Genomic DNA, 24,707 nt, shown 5'->3' on the forward strand with positions numbered 1-24,707 from the left:
TTTGCTTATTTGCATGGCATCCTGCTTTAACAGAGCGACACAGCAATGTACTGAAATCACAACACAGACACACTATGGCAATTGCAAAATATGGCTGAATAGCAGTAAAAACATGATCCCATTACCAGCTGAAGGCAGCTGAAGCCTCTTGCTCTCTTTAGGGTTTATTTTGTTGTCTGGGTAATTTTCAGGCTTTATGTTGAGCTGAGCCACAAATATACTACCCCCACACTGGTCTGGCTGGTTCAGGAAGATAATGGTCCCTTTTGATTATTTTAGGAAAGGCCATTTACACAACCAGCTGACTCACTGTTTATCTAAAACAAAGGCCACCCTCCAGTCCCTTTTGTGTTGAGATTAGTTCAGCTTCCTTTATGACAGCTGTGGTCACTTCCTACATCTTTTCAGAGTTTCATGAGCACATCATCTTTGCCTATCTTCCTTGAACCTTCTTTCACTTGAAAGAGTTAACTGGTCAGCCAGAGAAGACCTCCAGGCCTCAAGCAGGCAGTGGTTCTACCCCTGAAGTGAGCAAATTAATTCATATATAAAGCATTCCTGTTAGCAAAGGACACTATCCACACCTGTATATTTTAGAGGCAGGATCCCACCATCTCCAACTAATTTTGAACTGCTATTAAACAAATCACATAGGCTAAACTTTTACTTCTGGTGACAATCACTGGCACCAGGGCATAACCCAGCCTGACCATGTGCCCCGGGTGGGAAGCTGCCCTGCCTGCCAAGCCACTGTGTTAAATTTGCAGCCTCTTCTTCTATAAACTGTGCTGTATTCTGCATAGCTTGAGTCCCTGCCATCAAAATCGTGTCTAGCATTTTTTTAATGGATGGTCATCTTTCTGGGTTTTGTAAGCCATTTTCCCTGTCTGGAGACCATAAATGGGTAAGAATTATATATATTTATTTCCAGAGGCCTATTCTCTAACTCTTCAAGATTGTGCACACAACACAGGGAATCCAGAGCTCATTTATCCCAGAATGGGTGTGGAGCAGAGGAAAAGATCGAAGATGAAACAAGTGAGACCAATATTGAGAATACTTTTTACAGCATTCTTTTGAATGAATACACTTTTACAATGTATTTTTCTCTAAACGATGTGTTCAGGCAGAGGCCCAAATGTTGTAAAAAGACACATAATTGGCACTCAAACAGGTCTGAGTTATTTCCTGGTTGCTGTAATTTTACACCTGTCACTGACCATATATTTAGAAAGAGTGAAAAAAACAGAGCTGGGGTTGTTTCCCTGCTGCTTGCCTTCAGGCCATGCTGACAAGCTTGCAGAGTTTATAGCGTCCCTTTGTGACACTGGTGCTTGCAGAGAAGAGAGCAGGAACTCATCTAAGACACAGCCCCGCAGGGACCAGCAAATGCCCTCTGGTTGTAGGTGCTGCAGGAGTAAGTAGTGTGGCTTTTCAGGTCTTGCCCTGCTTGCCCATCTCCTTTTGCAGGAGGCAGAATCCTGCCCTGTGGGAGTGATGCCAATGCCCAGCCCAGAGCACTCCTCCTCACTGAGGATCACCCAGAGCTGCCTTCTTGGGGGGGGCAGCAGGCTGAGAACTACCTTCTAAGGGAACTTCTATTAGTGAGGTTTGTGTTGTGGAGGGTTTTTTTGTTTTGGTTTTTTTAGGTTTTTTTTTTTCCCTGGGATCTGCTGAAAGTACCTACCCTGTGACCTCAGCTGCTTGTCTTGATCTTAAAACATACAAATATAAGAATAGAAAATGAAAAGCGCTGCCAGACGAGGCTGCCCAGACATCAGTAGCATTTATACAGCAGAATAATGATGCAGTCCCAATCCTCCTTAGTTAACCTTCCGGTGGATGGGAACAGGAGGCAGAACAGGACCGGTTAAAAACCTTGTCCCTTTTCCTGCCATCAGTTTTTGGGTCACGGCAAGTTGCATCTAGTCCCAGGTTGCTGGGCTCCTCCACCCAGAGAGAGAAACCCCGCAGGGAGCCAGAGTGAGAATTCAGCTGCGGCACTCTGGGAGATTTCTGCAGGTGTCCCCACCCAGGGGGCCAGAGACAGGGAAAGCAAATCAGCTGGAAACCCAGATCATGAACCCCCTGTGCTCATCCCCTCTGCAGAAATACTTGTCCAGGTATGTCAGGGCCTTAGGTGCTGCTTCTTAATCCTCCTCCTTCATCTGACCCAGATGAATGATTATTTTTTGATTCTTCTTCTTTTCTAGTTAGTCAGTGAGTCAGAAAGAAAACAGTTGTCTGCAGAGCTCCAGACATGGTTTTGCTCAAAAGCTTTTGCATGACACAGATGGCTCCAGGAACTGCTGCTCACTAATGCAATCTGGGGCAGATCTGATGATGGTGGCAAGTTCAGAGAAATCAGAGCAGACTTCATCCTGTGCCAGGCTGCCCCACCATCCACTGCAGCCCTCCTGTGCTTCCCAGGCAGGCTGTGGTCCCTCTCCTTCTCTGATGCAGCTCTGGCTCATGCGGCCTGAGAAGAGGGGTTTGAGCTCCAATGCAATCAGATTAATTTTACAGCCGTTTACTTAACAGAGTAATTCAACAGAAGTTGGCCAAGATGTTTTATTAGGGTGGAAAATCAGGGTATCATCCATTTTTAATAGTTTTACAATGTTGGAGGCAGATTGACCTCTCTGACTGTAGGACTGACACAGCTCTGAATACAGGCTGGTCTGTCAGACCCAATTGATTTGAATTGGTTTGATCTAAAAATCAGAGTATTTTATTCAGTAATTTACTTTGTATACTTTTTTCCTCTCAGTGTCAGTGACTTCACTACGTTTCATGTTTTCCAGTTTTGCGTTTTTTGTGGGTTTTTTCTGCAGTGCTGAAAGCAACAAAATATTGTCACGTGAAAGACATTTGAATTTCTTGCACGTCCAGATGTTAAGTCTCTAAGGACACCTGAAAAGACAGGGCTCTTGTGACAGCAGCTGGGCTGTACACAGGTCCCCATAGGCCAGGGAGAAGCAGTACTGAACAAGAAATAATTTTGCACTTAACATATTTTGTCCCTCACCAACTTAAACTTTTTAATTTCCTGTGGCCACAGGTTACATAAGGAAAGATGTCACCCTCTGAGGTTGGGCACTGTTACCTTATCACACCTGTGATAAATATTGAAGGCACAGATCCATTGTTTTAGTTACTGTCTGTAAATTCTAGCCTCGAAGAGTAAGGAGCCTTGCAAGCTCAAGACACCCAAAAACAAGAGGGGGCCTATGAGAGGGAATGGTTTAACAGAGCAAGCTTTCTCTCTGTGAAAGGTCTGAAATTATTGGTCTCCTGTGACCTATAGTGCAAAGGCTTTATAGGTCTTACAGAACACCTGGAATATTCAGCAGTAATTCAGAAACAGAGATGTGTGCTGTTGATACAGCATATCACTTCAGAATATACACTATCAGAGAAACTGCACATACTTTACACCCCAAGAGATTACCCTGAACGTATTACTAATGTACGTGTGCAAATGTATTTGCTATTGTTGGCATAATTTGCAAGCACAAAATGAATGTGGCTACACCAAAGCCCTCTGGCTGCTCCATCAATTATGCCTCATTTTCTAGCTGTGACTTGTATCTGCTTATATCTTCCCAGAAATGATGAAAGATGAGTGATGAGAATAATTTAATTTATGGCTTCACCGCAAATTAAGTCTTAGGTTACAATCCTTAGCATTGTAACAAAGCAACTCATACAGTGAGGTTCTTTACTCAACAGAAGGAACGAGTGTCTACTACTAAGTGCCTGCAGCACTTCTCTTCAGTGAAGGGCTGGACAGACCCATGGACCATTTCCTATATTCTTCCAAGGCAAAAAAAAATGCCTGCTGTGAGAGAGCCCAGACCATCATTCCCCTCACACTGATGTGTCAGCAGCTTGGTGTGCTGATGAGTGCTATCTCCCTCACCCCCCCAACTCAGCCCTGGAGGTATTCACACCTTGTGAGCCTGCAAAACCAGTGCTGGGCAGAATTTGTGCACTGGTTTGAGAGAAGGCTGCCATCTGCTAGCAGTGCAGACCAGCCTGAGTCCAACGTCCCTCTGTCCCATGACTGTTTCCTTTCCTGTCCCACATCTGCACACTTCACCCCTCTATCCACTGCATGAACGAGGGAGTCAGCATGAATAAGATGTGGAAGACCTTGAGAGACCTGGAAGCAGTGTTTGATCTGCTTCTCATCTACTTTAGATATGTGGACACTCTCTGGACTTTCAGTCTGGATCTGGGTGCTCTGTATTCCTTCAAATCTGCTCCTTTGCTCTCCAACTTAGTCATTGGGCAAAGACTCTGACACTTTCAGGTATAGGTGGGTGCCTGGGACTCTGCTGTCCTAAGCCCCAAGAGCAATCCTGAACGCCCTGTCCTTTAAAGTTGAAATCAATTTCCCCTGTTCTGTGACCTCATGGAGCTGCTGGTTAATTTTTGTTCTTTCAGGGACACCTAAGCACTGAAGTAAGAACAGCCAAGTCTTTGTTAAATGATTTCCAAACCAAAGTGACATAGCTGCAATAAGAAGTACCAGGTCACCATTCCCACCCCTGACCTTGCAATCTCTGGCACCTCTCTGGTCCCTGCTGTGCATGTTTCCACACTGCTTATTTCTGAACTTATTTCTGGTGTGCAGCCTTCCCCACTGTCAATCCTCTTCCAGGTGACCTCTCAATGTCTTCTGTACCCAGAGCACATTTCAGACACCTCTGATAATGCCCTACATTTTGGTTCATCCTTTTTGTCTGTTCTTTTTTACTGCTAAATGAGGAAGCCTGCTTCACCTTAGCCCCATCAGAATCCTGGGTCAAGTGGTAGGGAATGACATTTCCTTAGCTGTATATTGCCCTTTGCAACTGGCCTCACAGGGGTAGAGCTGGACACCTCTTCCCTTTCCTTTAATGGAAGATGTATGATGAAGATGTACCAGAAAAACTACCAGAACATAACAAGAGATGAAGTCCCTATCATCAGAACCTCTAGATGGATGCCCTTTGTCACGATAGACTGTGCAGAGTCTATCAGAGAAAGTGAAAGTCTATCACAGAGAAAGTGCAGCCATGACTGAGCCATCAGAGATGGAAACATTGGCAAAGTGTACTGAAAGCAGCACTGGGAGAAGCAAAGGATGGCTAGAGATTATATCTCATTTTTACATGACAATCTCATGCAGCTTCTCAGCACCATTAGTAAATAAGGTCATTCTACCACAGGAGGATCTAATATCCCAGACCCTGCTTCTGGGAAGAGCTCAGTGCCCCTGGAGCTGGGCTCAGACTCTGTCCCCAGCAGCACTCGGGATGCCACAGGGCTCCCCAGCTGAAATCAGAAGGGAAAATCCAGCACAAAAGCCAGAATATGAAGCTAGAGGAATGTACACAAGGGACAAAAGGCAAACCAGTGCATTTCAGGACAGCTCCTGACTGAGGCTCACTGAAATGTAATCATGACCCAGGCAATTTTGCCAGCACTGGTAGCAGGGACAAGGATTTGGTCTCATTTTTTTTCTATCACCAAAAGAAGGCATGGAGTTCTGCATAGAGTAATATTAAGGGTTGATTGATTGCAGATTAAGAGCCTGAATAAAACCTTAATGACGTCAATGGAAAGATCCTCATTGGTTTGAGCCAGCCCCAAGACACTGCTTGACTGATGCAATGGGATTTTTTTTTTTTTTTAAATGCCATTGTTACAATGTGAAAGCTTCTGTTGGGCACAAATATCTCATAGGAACAGAATTAAAAGAAGGCTTGGAACAAAAGGACAGATTTAGCTGCCCAAGATTTGCTACTTCAGTGTGGATCTACATTTATGTGGTGTTTCACAACAGTGTTCTTCACCCTGCATCATACAGAGGGAAATTTCAGGTGTGCTGGGGGACAGTTAGCATTTTGAACTTGGGAGTTTCCCTGTGTATACTAAAACAGATTTGTCTCACACTGTAAATGAAATATTCTTTATAAAGATTTTTCTGGCACACAGGTACAGGTGTTTGAAAGAAAGAAAAGGGCCCTATGTGCTCTTGCCTGTAATATATATTACCTATAAGAAGCACACATATAAGTATTTCCAACTTTATATCACAAGTTATTGTCCTCTTTCTTCAAGCTAAGGAATTTTTATGAAGTGTGTATACATCTGGTATTGGATCAATTCAGGATTATGATAAAAAAATTATTTGTAGCTCTGCATTGACATTTGCTTATTGTATAGATGACATCACCATGCCAGACTATTGCTTTAACTCAGCATTTCCCAGTTTTATTGCATTTGTGATCTTGCATATAGCCACAGAGCAAATCATTAAAGAGGATTGCATGAAGGATAATGAGTACCATAATACTTTTAAGCCTCACATACAGTCTTTAGCTGGACTCAAATTCTTTTGATCTGTTGAGCAAAGTTGCAAGAAACACAAAATAATGGACATTGAATGACACATTTGCTTGTAATCTCAGATTTTCCAAATCCCTCTGGTGTACCTGTGTTCTCCTTTTTTCTCACTAATGAATTCTGACACTGAAACAGATGTTGGCCTATAAATTCTTTTACATTATTTTATTTCCCAGCAACGCTGCTGCTCCAGATTCACTCACTAAGAAGTAAATGCTAAAATATGCTGACTCGTTCATTATGTCTTTCCTCTTCTCCTCCCCTTGCTGTATGCCAGATCATGATGGACTCCATCCTGCATCATGCAAGAGTGACAAGGGAATGACAAGTTTTTAATATGAATCAATTATCAAATTTCTATTATTACTTTTTTCTAAACATTTTTGCTGCATAATTTATTAAAGAGGGAAGGAAAAAGACAATTTTTGCTTTTTTAATTCTGTATGTCTATGTGACATTTGCAACTTTACTACCAAAGGATGCAGCTGGACCAGAGCCAAAGCCTAGTAACAGCTGTGGGGAAGCAGCTTTGCAGTTCTGGGCTGTCCAGTCCTCCGTGAGACCTCCAGCTGGTCCCCAAAACAACCAGGGACCATCCAGGATGTCACCTTTACCATGCTGGCTGTTGGTGATCCATCCATTGCTGGCTTTCCCTCCATGTCAATTTGCCATTGTCCAGGCAACAAGCCAGGGAACCCTGTTTTGTCATTGGGGCTGGAGCCTTGTTTTATGTGACTTTACAGTTTTGCTTGTAAAACACCTCTTAAGTAACTATAGAAAACAGTCTTTCTACCAAGGGACTTGTTCAAGCCAGTTTTTCTTTCTGTCTTCAAAATTTTATGGAAAAGAGAGGTTTATTTGTGCAAAGCAGGAAATGGATTACACTGACTCTCAAACGCTCATATAAGAGATTTCACTGGCCCTGAGTGCAGCCCAATTGGCCAGATAAAGTTGCCTCAGACTGCCTCGATCTAGGGCATGAAAAGCACTTGTACTTAAGACACAGAAGCTGTGGCACAATATCATTTCATGCCTCTGTATGACAAATATGCCCATGGAGTCAGAGCCTCCACAAACTCAGTGAGGGTGGCCTTGCAATTTCCATGTTGTCTGTTCAGATTTCTGAGAAAGGCCTGACTGCCAGATCAGAACCTGTTGATCTTTTTTTCCTTGAACAGACCCTGTTCTTCTCCCCACTCATCACTTTACATGTTCCTTCTGCCACTCTCTAAATTATCAGAACGCTCACGTTTTTGTGATATTTTCAAAGCTTTGGGTAACAAAGGGAAAGGTGAAAAAATTAGGCAAAAGTGCTACCCTGTGGCTACCACTTAGTTTGTTTTATTTGGCAGCAAATAAGAAATCGAAGCTAAACTACCAAAAAGTTGAAATGTTTTGAAAACATTCCTCAAATTGCAAAAAACCATTAAAAAATGTTCATTTCAGACTTTGCAAAAGGAAAATATTTTTTCTTCTATTCTGGTTTCTAATTACATTCAATAACATTCATAACTGTTAAGGCCTGAATTTTCTTTCCTAGTGTGGACTGCAAGAGAAAGGTGAGACATGGCCTGTTGTCTCTCTCATGGGAAAGGTATCAGTGGCCAAATCTGGTGGTTTCTGAGAAAAATGTGTGAATTCAGAGAGAATTCTTGGAGCTGGCCTGCCCCTTACCTTTTGACCAGCTCTAACTCCATGCACTTTTCAGCTCCTCTGGTCCTCTCGACCACAATGAAACATGACTACCAAGATCTGAAATGGTGGTGTCCATCACTTGATCCATCACAGTGGCATCAGAGGGAAGCTCTGAGTGAAAATCCCTTTTCACTTCGGGCTGCTGTACGTAGGAGATTCACGAACAGCAGGAGATCAAGACTCTGCACTGCCTTTGGGAGCCTTGTCTGCTTTTTCATTGAATTTGCAGAGGCGTGTGGGCCTTGCAAGCAGATCCCTGCTGCCTGGGGCACAGCTCTCCTGTGTGAGTTGGGTCTCCCTGTGTCTGAGTGTTGGCTGTGAGGACCTCTCAGCCGCCCAGACCAGCAGGGATGGTGCTGGAATGTGTGAGAAAGAGGCATGGAAAGGGCTGGGCTCAGCACTGCTGGGCACCACAGGTAAAACCAGCAGCTCACACACTTCTGGCTCCTGCTGGATGAAAGATTCACAGACAGACAACTTCTGCTGTCATGAGAGAAGCTTGAAACTGTCCTGCCTTGTGGGACACACCGGGTGTGTGCAGGCAGCCAGAGAAGCATCTTCCCTGGCAGAAGTGGTCCTGAGCCTCCGCACAGTTTTTGTCAGATAGTGTGGGACTGTGGGAGGTTCCATCCTGCTTGTGGTCCCTGTCACCCCTGGGGCTCTCACCTGCACCTGGAGTAGGGTGCTGTGAATCATGAAGTGGGGTGAGAAGCAGTGCAGCCTGGAATTAGCATCTCTGCCATAAATAGATAGCACAGAGGGGATCCTTCCTCAGGAAGGTTTTTGAATTTGCAATTGTCTGCCTAGAAGCTGTGCAAATCCAAAACCTTTGGTTCCATAAAATCAATGAAAGTTTTGCCTGAGTGAAGGATTGCCATAAAAATTGATCAAGCACTTCAATATCTGCCCTTCTTGAACCTTCTCCTTTTGTCAGGCTGCTGCTAGATGTGCCCAGGCTATACCTCCAGAGCTCAGTTCTGACTGCATTTGGCTGCTAGCTGCTAGCTTTCCAGCATAAGATCATATGTGATTTGGCTTGGGGAAGCATCATATGTAGCTCTACATCAGAAATGGTAGTTTGCCAATTGTAGGTATAATTAACAGACTGGAAAAAAAAAACCCAAACAATAGCTTCAAGTAGCCTCAAGCCAAGTTGTGGGTAGAATATTAAATAGATTGCATTTTTCAGAGTGTGTAGAGAGAATTAGATCTGTGGCTGGGGAGTGGCTCCAGACAACCTGAGGGGAGCTTTGAAAGGCTCATTAGCTTGCAATGCTGAGATCTAAACTTTGGATTTGTTGGGCTGCTCAAGCCCCAGGAGTATTTTCTGGGCTTTCACACTTTGGATGCTGCCCAATCACTCCTGTATTCACTGTGAGAAAGACAGAAGATGGCAATCTCTGACGTGAGGCTTGTCAATGGTTCACGGCAGCGTGTCCTGCCCTCAGGATTAATAAAGTAGTCATGCACATAAGATACTCTCTGGGGATCCAGGAGATTTGGGTTTGGTTTTCAGCTTTGCAATGGATTCTGTGGAGTCTGGCTTCTCTTCTCTGCTAAGTGAGGGTAAATAGCAATTCCCTTTCTCTGACTTGTGTCAAAGAATGTAATGATTTCAAGGAAAAAAACTCCTCTGGCAAATGAGGCTGTCAGATCTTGATGCCACTTGAAACTAAGAAACACTTGTGATATAATTCAGCAGGCACTATGGAAAACCTGGTGTCAATCAATCAAGGAAAAACATCTCGGGATTCAGAATAGAATGAAAAACTGGGTAATAGTAACTTTATATGTGCAAACAAAGTCACAGAAAGGTATAAAAATAGTGGAGGAGATACACCAGTGATCTTAGCCCTTCCCAGCTCTCCATTTGCCATTCCCTATGGATATATCTGTAGACTGCTCTCAAAGATGTCCACTTCCTCTATCAACACCAGATTTCCATTCCTTACTTATGGAAGTGGCACGATGCAGCATTCAGTGCCTGCCTGAAGTCAAGATTTATCAAATGGTTTCTTCTTCCTCTGGATGTCTCTTGGTAGCTACCACTTGATGTCTGCTCTGATCTCCTGCACTGTCTCCTCAGGAAGAACCAGCATGTCCAACAGCTTATGCATTTTTTCAGCCATATCATCCTGCCTACTTCTTCATATGAACTCAGTGTGTGAAATCCTGTAGGTCATCACCATGGACATGCTCTCTTTTGAGATGTTCCTTGTTTACTGCTGCCTCTCATTTGCCTCAGGATTGCCTCTCTTTTTAAGACTTTATGCTTAATTAACACTATAGAGTTCCCACATTTTTGTTGAACTGTAGCACTCAAACCCACTCTTTTCACCAACCCAGTCACTACTCTAACTGGGATTTTTGTTCTTGTGCCCTTACTATCACTTCTTCATGAAATGCCAGCTCTCCTTGCCTTCTTCTCCTTCTTCCCTCCCCTGGAATCTGTCAAGCCACCCATTTCTCCTTTTATCTATCCTCAAATATGCAGCCCTTGTTGATGCACTGTCAGAGAAGTTCTGTGCATGTCCTGGGGGCATAGTTTTTCATTACTGTCCCCATAAATTAAAAAGATAATCTGCACACACAATGTAAAAATGTAAATAATTTGCTTGTCTTCATTAGGAATTGCATACACACTGAGGAATTTTTCATGTTTTAGGAATGGACAAATGAAAGAAAAAATAAACATCGATTCAGTAAATGATAAAATGTAAATTTTTAGATTTTCTGGCATAGTTTAGCAAATCTGAGTTACTTAGACAAGTATTTATCATATAGCTCTTTGCAGGAACATGGTATATAGCAAAAAAATAAAATCTGCTTTCATTTCTGTAGAGACATATTGTAAGGAGTGAGAAGACTGTCCTAGTCAATAACTGTACTTTGATTTCTAAAGCTGAAATATGCTCTCATTTAAATAAAAGAACAAGCCAGTAAGTGAAGGTGATGTCAGTGGAGGAAAGTAACACCTAATCCAGGAGTAAGATTTTTAATTCAGAAAGCCTTTTACTGATTTGAAGTTTCTTTCACTCCAGAATGAGTAGTGCAAAAAAACTTAATTGTGAAAAAATACAAGATAGTTAAAATAGCTTTCTCTAACAAAAATACTTATTGAAATAAGCTTTTGAGAAGAGATTACATTTTATTATATAAAGAAAAGAATGATTATATCCTAATAAAGAAACGTTCAATCTTATGAAAATATTTCAGGGTTTTTTTCTTCAGTTGATTTTTTTTTAATTGGTGGCCAAAAGTATCCTCAAGACAGTAAACTGTAGTCAGCGTTCTGCAAGAAAAATCTTTCCATTGGAAGACTTCCAGCCAGGTTTCCATTTCACTGCTGTAGAGTAAATAATTGATTTTCCCATCTAGTTCTAGTCTATCAGATGCATTTAAATACTATGCTGCCTGTTTAATGAAATATTTTAATAATTTTTAGAGAACAATCATTTGTTTCCAGCTTTCTCAGTGGAATTTTGCAGTCAACATCCACAAACTGAGGTCCAGATTTTGATGCTTTTATTCCTGCTCTTGCACTGTGGCAAGATCTACCTGATCTTTCTAATTACAAGTCTGCTGGGGTGACAGCACACACATGGACAATTAATCTGGGTTATGAGAACACAGATGTTAAAGCCACAAGATGCCACAAGATGTAATGGCCAGTGTGTGTGTTCTCCAGAACACAGAACTTCTTGGTGACTGCACAAACCCCAACAAGATCTGGCTGTGAATCCTGAAGTGGAAATCAGCCCCCCAGAGTCAGATATCTAAAATCAGGGATGCCTACAGGTTAAGATGTCTGATGACCTCCTGCTGTTCGTGGTAAACTTGTCACTACATCAAATGAGTTGGAGAGCCTTTGGTGATCATGTATAGGCACCCAGTTGAAATTCCTCTAGTGTATTGGCTGCATCACTGAGGACCATAACAGGACTTGGACACCTGGGTTGCCTGTGAGCACAATTGTGCTGATCCATGAGCTGAATCCCATCTCTAGTTCCTTATTAAGGTGCTTGGATCTAGGAATCATGGATGTGTTGTGCAACTGCAATTTTACCCCTCTCACACACTGTAATGGCCCAAATCCTTCTGAGTATCTAAAAAAGGAGTAACAAAGCCCTCTTCTTCTGTAATTGGTTGTTAGCCAATATCAGAGCTGCAGAGCCACCCTGGTGTGCTAGTTTGTCACAGTAGTTCCCACAAAGATACAACTTGAAACAGAGGACTGAAGAGCTACAACTGGGTCAACATAAGTTTAAGGGAAGTCCTAAACTTACTATTTCCAGTCTTCAAAGGCTGAGGATTATTAGCTTTTCCTCATATAATTTCACCATTTCAGACAGATGGAAATTAACAGTACAGCACATGAGCGGTCTTAGGCTGCTGCATGCTTAAAGTATCATCAACCTTTAAATAGGCAACACAGCAGGACTTGTACAGCAGGAGTTACAAGGCGACTGAATAGTGTATTTCTTACTTTTAGTTCTTGCTGGTTCAACTTCCTATCCCCTTACCTGTTGTACAATTACTGTGCTGTGGAAGATGGCAGCATCAAAGTACCAGAATTCACACATGTACACTTTCTTGCACTAAACAAACTCTCCCCCATCCAGTAAGGAGAAGAAAAACATATCCATCATTTTGACCAGTTCATCACTGACTGTGAGACACAATATTTATTCAGTGTTGCCCAGCGAGCAAAACTTGTGGACTGGAAAGTGTGCTGAGGGCCATGCCCACACATCAAGTCTTTCAAAGGGGTCTTGCTTTGTGCTGGACGTGGTGCCGTGGACTGACCACCTCTGTGCCACCGAGTGCATGGATGGAGTACATTCCCATAAATTTGAAAGGGAGCCAGTCCACAGTCTCCAGAATTCCTCTGTGATCACAGTCAAAGCATGGCACGTGGAGACATTTGCTTCAGAAGTCCCATCCTGATCTGCACTGAGTTGCTAGTGGAGACACAACCAGCTCAGGGGTCTTCCACTGCCCATTCACCTGGCACAGCAGAGGCACTCATGGAGCTGAAGGGCACAGTGAGTCCCCCCTTTTATAACCCATCTGTCTACACTTCCACAGCTTCTCACAGTTGCAATGCTGATGACATAATTTTTGAGCTTTAATGGTGATTGCCTCCAGGTCCTTGAAGTCTGGATCTTTTTATCCCTTGAGCTCTACAAGCCAACTGTGACTGCACAGAATACAAATTTAAATTATTTAATGTTTTGCATCCATGGAAAGACATTTGTCATGAGGTTTCCCCTTGCAGAAACCAAGGGCATATCCACACAAACTCTGAGTGGAGGCAGCTGCCTGCCCCACCAGCACCTTGAGCCCCGTCAGTGCCCCGATGCCATGCCAGTTGGGACCAGACAGAGCAAGCACTTAGACAGTGATTGATTAAATAGGGGCTATTGGGTATCCAAGGAAGCTGCCAAAATGTCTCATGATTAACCAAAATATTTAAAAAAATCAGGGAATCTGACTGCTGCTTAATCTCACTCTGTTTTTCACCTCCTAGGAAAGTAAATAAATGAGCCTGCTCTACACCAGAAAATCGTCTGGGGAGATCCTGGAGCTGACACCGTTCACAGCCATTGCCAAAGCAGACCCATGTGCCTTTCCTAGTGACTGGGTATTAGATAGTGCAGTCTCTTCTCAGCACCTCCTGGAATATCTCCCTCAACCTGCCCCCCTGGCCTCCCTACTCTTGGCCATCATCCACCATCTCCATGCATCCATGGCCCTGGGTGTTCCCATCAAGGGCTTCCTTGGAGGTGCAGGGAAAAACCCATTGCAAAGGTGGGATAGATCCACAGACACACAGGGGCAGAGGGGAAGGACTCCTGAAAGCAAACAACATAGCTCAAGCAGGGCAGAGGGGCTGTCCAGCCACAGAAGTGAGAACAAGTGAGTTCAGTCAGTTTACAATACAGTATTGTACAACGGGTGAAATCCAGCTCTTTTCCTTCAGAGATTCCTCTATGCTCTTTCCCTTCTCTCAAGTGAAGATGCCTGAAATATTCTTCCTTTTATTGCCTGAAATGCTCACTGGTGACCCCAAGCATCCCAGGAACAGGGCAGCTGACCACTGCCATTTATTCCAAGGCACTATGGGCTGTACTTTCTGTTTATACAGGCTGGATAAGCAAGTACTGAAAGAGAATATGGATTCTTCTTTTAATAATTCAAGTTTTCATAGCAATGTTTTGAAACTTAGGAACTGGAGGGAGGTAGTTTGCCACTTGGCAATGCAAATGTTTGGAAAACTTCAGGCTTGTGAGTAAATGGCATGTGCTTATCTGTGAAATCACAAACACTGGCACGTGCCTGCAAGCTGCAGCACTGCCTGGGCCCAGAGCTGTACGAGGCAAAGTTGTGTTGCTCTGGCAGCACAGACAATTCTGTCTTCTTTTTGTCTCCTGTGTGCTAAATTTCCCACAGCACCTTTTCAGTCACAGCCTGTGTGAATGCTCTGTTTGGATTACATCTTCTCCTCGCAGAAACACAAAAGTGAAATGAAATGAAAATATATTCTTTGTCAAAGTTTTTTAATCTGCAGAGGAAGCCAGACAGGAAATTTGTATGGTGGCCCTCACTGATGCCGCAAATACTATAAACTCCTTGTTTCCTCCACAGCTGGCTGGAAGCTTGGCCGCTTAACACAATAAGGAGAAATGTAATCTTCTGCTTGTATTGTTGGAGGGTCTCGTTTTTACAGCTGCTATTTGACTCTCTCTACTTTTTGTAATCTACTTTTGTATCTCCCCATGTGCAGGTTACTTCCCAAAAAATAAACCTTTGGACAATCTGTGGCAAAGTCCCCAGCTGTGCTTGCAGTGAGCATTGTGTCTGGAAGGAGCAGGTGAGCCATCAGCCCCCATGCACCTTGTGCCCATGCCCTCCTGCCACAGTGTCCCAGGGCAGCCACTGCCCAGGGACCCTTCCAAAAGGTGGCTGAAAACAATAACAACTGCCTCAAGTATTTGCCCTGTGATACAAATGGTTGTGATTATCCCACGATCCATCCTCCAGACAAGTATTTTGAATTATCTGTTTCCAGGAACGAGTTCTCAGGAATGGTCCAGAGCAACTTTCCCAAACACAGTAGCTACCTCCAGCCAAGTAAGTGCCTCTGCCACACAGGTAAAACCCATCCCTGGCTGCCTGCTGGCCCATCTTTGGCCAGGGACACAGGCCAGGAGCCAGGGCCAGGGCTGGGAGAGGGTGCCAGGACAGGGACAGCCCTGAGCAGAATCAGGACCTGGGTCTCCATCTCAGGCCCCAGAGCCAGGCAGCAGCACACATCCCATGGCAGCCCAGGTATGGGCACCTCAAAGGTCCTGACAGTCTCACAGGTCCATTCCTGTGTTCTCCTCTGGATGCAACAGCATCTTGTAATCAAATCTCTCCCCTCTTCCTGTGGGACACTTCCCACACAGCAGAGTTAGATCCAACTCTCATAATTATCAGACCAAGGATCCAGCCTGCAGACTAGCAACAGCCCAAAGTAAAAAATTCTGTAGTGCCTTACAACACTAACCTTGGTTAATACAACTAGAGGAGGCGTGTAATCACAGGAAGGCTGCTATGTATACACAAAGGCAAGATTAATAAACCATTGTCAAGCCCAGGCTAAGTCAATAAAGTGGAACTGATTGGAAGCCAGGGCTGCAGGCAGGTAATCATTAATCTGTGTGTGTGATACTGAGTTTAAAGACCAGATGTTACTTGAAACCTGTGCAGATGCATGGGGTGTCCGGGAGGGCACTCTTGCATGCAGAGCAGGAAGAGCTGCATTCTTTGTGATTAACCCAGCTTGAACTTTGAAATCCGAGTCCCAAATATTTGCAAAAAATCCCAACTAAGACAAAGCTTTTGGGTTTGTAAGGTCTTCTCATTCTACAGTGTGGGACAAGATTCCTACAGGGCTTGGGGCAAGTCCCTTCACCTCCTGGGACCTCACTTTCCCATGCTCGGAGAACAATTCTTCCCCAAATGTATTTCCTTCACATGTCTGGTTTCTAAAACTGAAGTTTTAGAAAGGAAAAACAAGAAGGCAAAACCAAGAAGTACCAAACCCTAAAACTGAAAGTCTGAGGGAGTTTTTCACTTATTTCAAGGCAGAAGAACACAGTCATTAAAGTATCAAGTATTTCCGAGTTCAAAAGTAACATTTACCTAAATATCTGGGTAGTGCTTTGTTACATAGCTCATATTCCCAATTATTGTACAAGGAGGCACCATGTTTTCCCAAATCACAGCATCACAGCTGTAAACTTCCTGTGTGGAGAAAGAAGGTCTTACCTGCTGAGGGTAAACAGAGCTTTTGTGCCCAGGATTGGCTGGCTAGAAAAATAATCCCCTTTCCTGATCCCTGAGCAATCATCAGGGTCTGAAGAGCTGTGGTACCCTGGGTGATGTTGATTGCCCAAGGGTGCATCATGCCCACCCCACAGGCAGGTTTGGGGAAAGTCCCTGGCACAGCTTCTCTCAGACCAACCCCACCTTCAACCCCTTGCTTACACAAGTCACAGCCAGAGCAGACTACTTGTTTCACCCTTGTGAAAGTGCTTTAACTTAAGAATAAAATATTGTTTTACCCTCTGCCCTGCTGCTCAGCTTAAATCCAGTGTTAGCTTCCATAGCTATAACAAACCTCCTAAGCAAAGAGGTTTTAAGCTCTGCTTCCAAACACAGCTGGCTCAGGAGCAAGGAAGCTCAATTAGGTGCAGTGACCAACCCATTGCCCCTTCCTCTGCCCCACATCCCTGACCCTTGAAAGAAAGGGCTGGTCCTTACACTTCACAGATCACCCTGAACTAAATAATAGAATATTTGTCACCTTATTTGCATCGATATTTTAATTACTTGGAGCCAGGACAAAGTCTTTGCAACATTTAAAGCTGTGGGGTTTGAGTGGATCACTTCCCTGGAGGAGGGCAATGTGGCCCTGCTGTGTCTGCAGTGCGTTCCTACCTGAGTCAAATGTGACAAGCAGGGCTGAAGAACTTGATTTTGCAAGGTGGCATTGGCTGGCCAGACTCTTTCCAAGATGGGGGCAAGCCTCCCCATCATCTCCAAAAATGTGCATCCCTGCCTGCAAGCAGCACCAGCAGGAGGGCAGAGAGGGGAGGGAGATGATGGAAACTTCCCAGAGGAGGGTTATTACAGAGTCTGAACGGGCTCTGCTATATCCAAGCACAAGTAAACATAGAAATGTCAGGCCAGGGTGCCCTGTTTTTTTTCATGACAGCACCTTAGCAAACATCTCAAACATTTGTTTTCCTTTGTGCAGCCTCACATGCCACCTACCAGCACCAACAAATACAAGCTCCGTACTTTTTAAGCACAGCCTTATGAGGAAATATTGTTGCAATGAACGGCAGCTCAAGCTTGGCATGAAGATGAAAATGAACACAGGAATAGCAGGCAAACAAAAACGTATGCAGAATAAAAGTTGCAAGGAGAACTGAGGCCAGGAACAATTGCAATGGCTTCCAGGAACCCCATGGGTAAAATGGGCCTTTCAGATACTGAGAAATTCAGACCTTTTATCAATAACTTGCTGTGGAATTATTAAGAGCTGTTTTGTGACCCTCTGAATTGAGACATCCATCAAAAATAAGTAGGTAATTTTTTTTCTACTGTGAAGTGAACTTCATTGTTTCTGTATCACCACCTTCACCCAAAGGAACTGCCATTCAGCAGCAGAGTTTCTCCTGGGGGCAGGAGCCTTGCTGAGCTCACATGAAAACTGGAACCACTAACTCTGAGCTCTTCAAGATGCATCTGCTCTGCTTGACATCTGAACAGTCCTGTCTCCAGAGAATAGATGCTTATCATGATCCCAAGTTCACATCTTTCGAATGACATCCCCATTAGTCATCCAAAAGCACTAATAGTTATGCACATCCTGACCTCAGGTCTCTTCCTTCTCAGCAGACCCTACTGCCAAGGACAGCAAGGCTGGCAGAGAGGGGTAATTGATGGCATCAAAAATCATGGGTTTCATTGAACTTAAGGGCAGAAGATCACCAAACAGCCTGAAAATTAGGCACTTAGCCAGTAACATTTTGCTCAGTTACTTGTCACTTGTCATCATAAGCATGAGTTAGACAAAAGCACGTGAATCCTCTGAGCAACCTGATCTAGTAGAGGGTGTCCCTGATTACTGCAGGGGGGTTGGGCTAGGTGACCTTTTTAGCTCCCTTCCAAACCAAATTATTCTATGATTCTGTGAAACTGAGCAACTGATTTCCACCAGCAAAGAGCCACATTCACCCCACTAACAGCAAAACTCAATTCCCCAGTCAAAATCTCCTGGCAGAGAAGCCAAGAAACATCATTCTGACATGGGGAAAAAAGATTCAGTGTATTGGACCTCACATATGGGGACAAGGAAGACACCAAAGTGAGGCAATTATCTGCCCCTTTCACATTCTGTCTCCTCAGGACTTAGGAGGTTTTTCCTACCCCTGTGTCATGCTGTGGCTCCCTCCCAGCATCCCTCCTAAAGCACAGAAAAGGCAATCGTATTGCACGGATCCCACCAGAGCTGGGGTTGTCATCAGTATTTACCTCCATTTCTGTTTGCAAAGAGAAAGCAGCTTGAAGGAAGGGGAAATAGAACTACCCATGCTGTCAGTGGGCCTGTCCAGCAGCCATGGGGCTCATGCTCTCCAAATCTTAACAGGAGCAGGGGAGTGGTCCTGGGCCCCACCACCGAAGGGCACTTTCCTGGCATTCTCCCTGAGCTCCAGGGCTCTCACAGTTGCAGACTTGACAGCTGGCACCCACTGGCCACACCACACACATCTTTCCCCAACTATGTTTTTTCAGTGTGGTGGTTTTAGCTGTTGTATTTGGCAGGTTTCCTTCATTGCCTTTAGCAGCAACAACTTATTGATAGGAAGGAAAATCTAAGGACGTAAGTGACTTATTCCAGCTCCTCTACTTTGCCTCCTACACACACACGAGACACCCCTCACTACCATACCCAGAAATGGGGCCAGGTGATAAGGAGCTGTGATCAGGGCAGTATATATCTGTATCTTCCCCCTTGCAGAGCACTTCCAGGATCAGACTTTCTCTATGTATTTTGTTACTTTTTTTGGTAATATTCACTAACTTCTTGGTAAGATGAGATAAAGGATAGATCAAGAAGTTCAGATTCTTCTGTTGGGACACAAGTTCAGAGTTCTGTCCTTAACACTGCAGGCTGGCATTTCAAAGCTCCCTTGTAAATGCCAAAAAAGTATCTAGTGTCTCACCAAGAGTTCTGATCCCATGTGCTGCCAGTCTGGAAGGTCCTCAATGGACATAGCAATTGCTGTGTACCAGTTTCTGAAAAGCTTAAACTTATTTCTGAAAAGCTTAAACTTATTTCTACAGCTACTTTTGAATGTTTCAGCCACACAAATACATGATCAGAAATAACAGGAAATGGGAGCTGGAGGGAGGTGGGAAATGAGGAATAGAGAAGGTTCATCTCTTCTTCCTAACACAGTTCTTTTATCTGGGAATGCAGGCTGTTGCCCCAGCATTAGGATTTAGGCTGAAGGTTTAGAGCAAAGATGTGTAAATCCCCTCCCCTTTTCTGAGGAAAGCATGCACAAGCATAAATAACTAAATATTCAGCAGAGACATCAGATACTTTACCATGGCCACCCGGTGAGTTTGCTTTTATTCTAGCCCACCTTTCTGTTCTCTATTTGTGCATGTGGGTTGCTTGGCTCCAAGGGGAACCACAACCTACACTGCTGGACTGATGGTGTAGAGAGGCTTTCTGTGCTTCACCTGCTGAGCTTTGCTGCACTCAGTCTCACCAAGGCTCCTCCAAGAACAGCTGTGAAGATCCTCAGGATTGAATACACGGGGGAGGAAAACTCTTTAGCTGGTTTCTGAACACAGTGGATGGGCTTCATCTTACTCAAATCCAGCTGATGGAAGGTAACTGCTGAGAACAGTAGAGCTTATGAAGTAAAAATGGAATAGTAACTTATCCTGGATCTTTATGACCAAGGGGCTCCAGGGAAGTGAGATGTATCTCACTCTGAGAGGCTTTGTGAGTTTAAGTGTAGTTTGCTGAGAGCAGCAGGACAGAGCCATCTCTTGTCTCTCAGTTTGTTCTACAGACCTTGTAGGTCTCCCAAAAGGCAGCTCCCAATTTAATCTCCAGTGGTTTTCTCTGAAAAAGGGGACTTTACAGAAGGGTTATTTGTAATTTGTAGTTATTTGTAATTCCTACTGTTTGAGATCAGCTGGTGCAATCTTACAGGAGAGGGGAGCTGAGGACCACTGCCCACCGTGTACTGTGCACACTCTGGAGTTCTGCTGCTGAGACATCCAGCTCCCTGGTTATGGGGTGGCTGCCTCCCAAACACCATTTGCAGATCCAGGCAAGACAAGAGCACTTCTTGTACTGCAGGCAATATATACAAGTTACAGGATAATTTCTGTCTCCAGGAACTCACAGTCTAAATTAAGACAAGACTGCAGTGTGAGATGTCACGAGAACTGGCAACAGGGAGAAAGGAGGATGGGAAATAGGAATCTTACTGCAATACCATACTTTTTTTTAGCACACTGCTTTTTTTTTAAAACCAAACTTTTCTGTTTTCTGGAATGATGTCCCAGCACATCCCACTTCTCTACTGTTTATCTCTGTCAATATCTGGTGCTCATAGTGCATCTCTAGATACCTAATGCATCAAACTCACATATGGTATTAATAAGCTGAGGGTATCTGCAAGAGTGTTCACGAAGAGCATCTGACTGATTGCATTGCAGAAGGATCCCTGGGACTGGAGTTATTTTCCCAGATGAACATAGGCAGGACATATCCAAGACCATTTTTTCTCCATTCCTTCTCATCACATACATATTTTCAGGACTCAAAGTCTGGACAAGCAGAACATCACAACGTCAACCAGGGGAAGATGTAAATCTCCCTAAGTAATTTTTAATGAAAAAAAATATTGAGTTACTCTGAGTGCCATGGTTTCTGGGTGGCTGGCTTTAACTTTAGCAATCCTTAGTTAAAGGGAAATTTTACAGTCTTAATATATTCCAGATGCTCTTCTAGTCCCAGATGAAAGCTCTGTCGTCATTTACTGTTAATATTTTTGTCAGCAGTAGAATTTTATTGTAATACCCCATCTTATTTGTAGTCACTATTAGTCATAAGAGAAAACTCCTCTACAAGCAATCCCTGGGTCACTCCTTGACTGCCCTGTCTTACTGTATTTAATTAAAAAAAATTAACTACTTGTTGTGTCCAAGACTTGTCTTTCTAATGAACATATACAATTACTTTTTACCTGATGAAAACCATTTGCTTCTTGCAGTTAGAAAAAAAAAAAAAAAAGTTCTACTCTACAGTAACAACAGTTGGCTTTATAGCAGTTCCTCTGGTGGAATGAAAACAAGAGATTTGCTTTGAAAATAAACCTCCATGAACTTGGATCGACAACAAGGGACACAAAGGTTTACTGCAAAAACAAGAAACATATTTCACACTGTTAACCTTTGATCAGATGTTAGTTTCTCACAAGGAGAATAGCTTTTAAATGTGGCAATTTTGATCCTTTGTAGTGACCGATGACCTGATTACAGAAGGAAAGGGATTTGGGGGAACACAATAGAGAAGTTTATCAAAGCACAAGTCCTCTGGATGGACCTTTCTTATCTCATGGAGAGCAGCTAGAGTAAAAAAGTCACTACATGATGGGATCCATATGACATTCAGCTAGCATGAAAGTTGGAAGCTGCAGTGTTATTTTTTTCTCTCCACTCTCTCTGACAATTAACCTGGATTTTGAAAAATCCAGTGTTGTTGCTCCTGCGCTTGCCACACCACCTTCCCCATAAGGCTTGAGCTACTACTTACAGCAGCTGAGAGGAGCTATAGGGACATAAACGCTCCCAACGCTTGGTCCACCTCCTCAGAAGCAGGGTTCTGCTCTGTGGAAAAGTCTTATCTGGCTGGAGCAGTAGCAGAGATTTTTTGCTGCCTCCTGAGGTGTTGTGTTGGGACTTGGTGAGGATGAGGCATGTCTTTTGGTCCTGGGCTGTACTATCAGGATGAATGTAGGAGCCTATAACCCACAGCAATAGAGTGATCTCTCTGACACATGAAGCGATCTCATGTTGGATACCATGGGGTAAACATTTTACAACATCATGGGACCCTATGCAATTGTACTGAATCACCAGAAGGTGATTGCTGATTTTGCCCAAAGTATCTGCTTGGCAGCACACCTGCAAGCTGTGGCAATACACCACAGCCTTTTCAGATCCAGGACCCAGCCTTGCAGACCCAGCTGGTCCAGCAGTGGAGTGGGTGAACCAGCTGTGAAGGACAGGCAGGATCTGGGCACGGCTGTAGGATGATGCACAGTGGGAACATCTACTACTGAGATATTCAAGGCTGTGGAGACCCTATTCTGTGTTAATTCTGACGAATTCTAGTGATGCTGAACCTCACCAAGATGCAGTAAGTTCTTTCTAAAAGAGTTTATCTGTGTACTCTGCTGGGGTCTCCAGCAGCTGAGCTAAGAACGAGATGGCTACTGGAGTCCTGGACCCCAATTTACTAAGCAGAGTTTATTTCATAATTATTGCCTTTAAGTCTTGAATAGGATCTGGCTTTGCTCCGTGGTGGATAAATTTTATTGCAGAAGCATTCCTGGTGTAAAAACCTAAAATCAGAAGAACTTCAAGAGAAGCTATTGAATATTGGGGAATATGGTCTTTGTGTTGAATTCCATACCTGAAATCCCACTGCAAACAGGAGCTGTAATTGGCTAATTTAAAGCTGCCTCTGGAATATAAAGCTGCTCTGTGTGAGCTGCAGCTGGGACACACACCTGTAAGAAAATTGGAGTGTGAAGATTGAATTTAAAGCCATGGTTGCAGGGATGAATTTACCTATGAAAGATGCAAGACAGTGGCTGGGGACGAGGTGGGAGGTGTGGACAGAGGAGACTGGGGAAGAAAATACTGTCTGCTCAAGCATGACTTGACTGAAAGAGTCTCATTGAACTGGAACACATATTTGCTCTGCCCTCTTCTAGGGAGAAGCATGATACTGCAAAGCCACAGGGATACCGCTAAAAACTTAAAGTGTTTATTCCAAAGTCTTTGTTTGTATCATCTGGATGACTCTGAGCAAGTGCAGGTTCCTACAGGGTTATAAAGGCATGAAATAAATATCCTGGGCCTTGGGTCTTTGGGTCTCATCTTCCTGTGTAGTCTATTGACACCTCAGGGTGCAATCATAGGTGGTTTTAACCTTTTCAGAAGTTTCCTTTTACATTTACAAGATGCTTAGAGAAAGACTTAAAGTGAAAGCAAAAAGATGCTAGGGAAATAATTATTATCCAGAGGTAGCATTCAGATTACAGCAATAATGAGATAAAGATTTGTCAGGTTTCTTCTGTCCTGCAGCTGTGTCTGTATCTGCATGAAGTTGCCAGCAGAAAAGAGCCTTCAGTTCAGCTGAGCTCTTCACTATGTGAAGCTGTTCACAAAACCACAATAGAGTTGTGACCAAAGAAAGGAAGAGGAGGATGTTCTGCAGCTCTAGAGTGTGTGTAATGAGCCTTTATATCATAGAGACTTCAAGAGGCCGCAGCTCATCTGAACATCATTGAGACACTAATGTGCTGTTTCTGAACGTACTGTTGTACAGTTGTCCTGTGCTCTGCTGCGGTATCAGTGAACCATATCTAATGATGGAGAGTACAGCTCTATCTGCCAATGTTAGGCTACTGGGTGAATTTCAAAAGGATATTAATGGGAAGGGAACAGAAGCCAGTAGGCGGGCTGTGCCCTGTATATCCTCTTCTTTCACTTTGTCACCATAACTGTCATCCAGGTGCTGTTATCACATGTGAGCACAAAATCCCCTGCAATGCCAGCCCTGAGAGATGAATGGTGACTGACAAAACAAAAGAGGCACTACAGCAACTTTTGAAGCAGCTTCTGCTCTTTCCTGTTGCTTGTGGTAAAGATGGTAATTGCAAAAACCTCATCTCTTGTTACACAGGAATTGCACACCAGTGTTTACTGCTGATTTTAAATCCACCAACCTATTGAGCCATCCTCTGACACTGAACAGATAATGCCACCACCAGGTATTATACCTTATACAATCAGTCTTTGAATCCTTTATGGCTTAAGTCACTCTGAAACTTTTGAGGAGACAAACTCTCTAGGCAGTTGAACCTGTTATATCCTTTTCTTTGTTATTTTCTACAAGCCCTGTGTCTATAAGCCATAGGCTGATATCCTCTGGTACTTACTTGGCACTGCAGTCATCATATGTTGCAATGTGTCAGGAGTGAGCCAGGACAAATATCAGACTTCACTGGATGCAGGCCAACTACTTGGCTGAACTACATGTGGCCTGCTGATCAGCATCATAGCATCATAGCATGGACCATTACTCAGCAGCCCCATATACCAGCTTTCTTTCCCTCTTCCACTTCCTTTTACTTTTGGCCTGGTCTTTTTTCCATTTAGTTGCTAAGAGGATGTCTTTTCCTGACCAGTGGGCTTCATCTCCTCTTATACTTTTATGTTTCCCTTTTCCTGATTTTTTT

The 24,707-nt window shown here is 43.7% G+C and overlaps 1 long non-coding RNA gene across 1 annotated transcript; it reads left to right on the plus strand.

Annotated features, from left to right (window-relative positions):
* The first annotated feature begins 1,369 nt into the window (after positions 1–1,369).
* Positions 1,370–17,458, plus strand: LOC115597954. The gene is made up of 4 exons (XR_003987296.1): positions 1,370–1,417; positions 14,879–14,965; positions 15,164–15,225; positions 17,399–17,458. It is a non-coding gene; the product is annotated as an uncharacterized LOC115597954 (long non-coding RNA).
* Positions 17,459–24,707: the final 7,249 nt, after the last annotated feature.

The sequence above is a fragment of the Calypte anna genome, chromosome 2 (assembly GCF_003957555.1).
Source record: "Calypte anna isolate BGI_N300 chromosome 2, bCalAnn1_v1.p, whole genome shotgun sequence".
Lineage (NCBI taxonomy): Eukaryota > Metazoa > Chordata > Aves > Apodiformes > Trochilidae > Calypte > Calypte anna.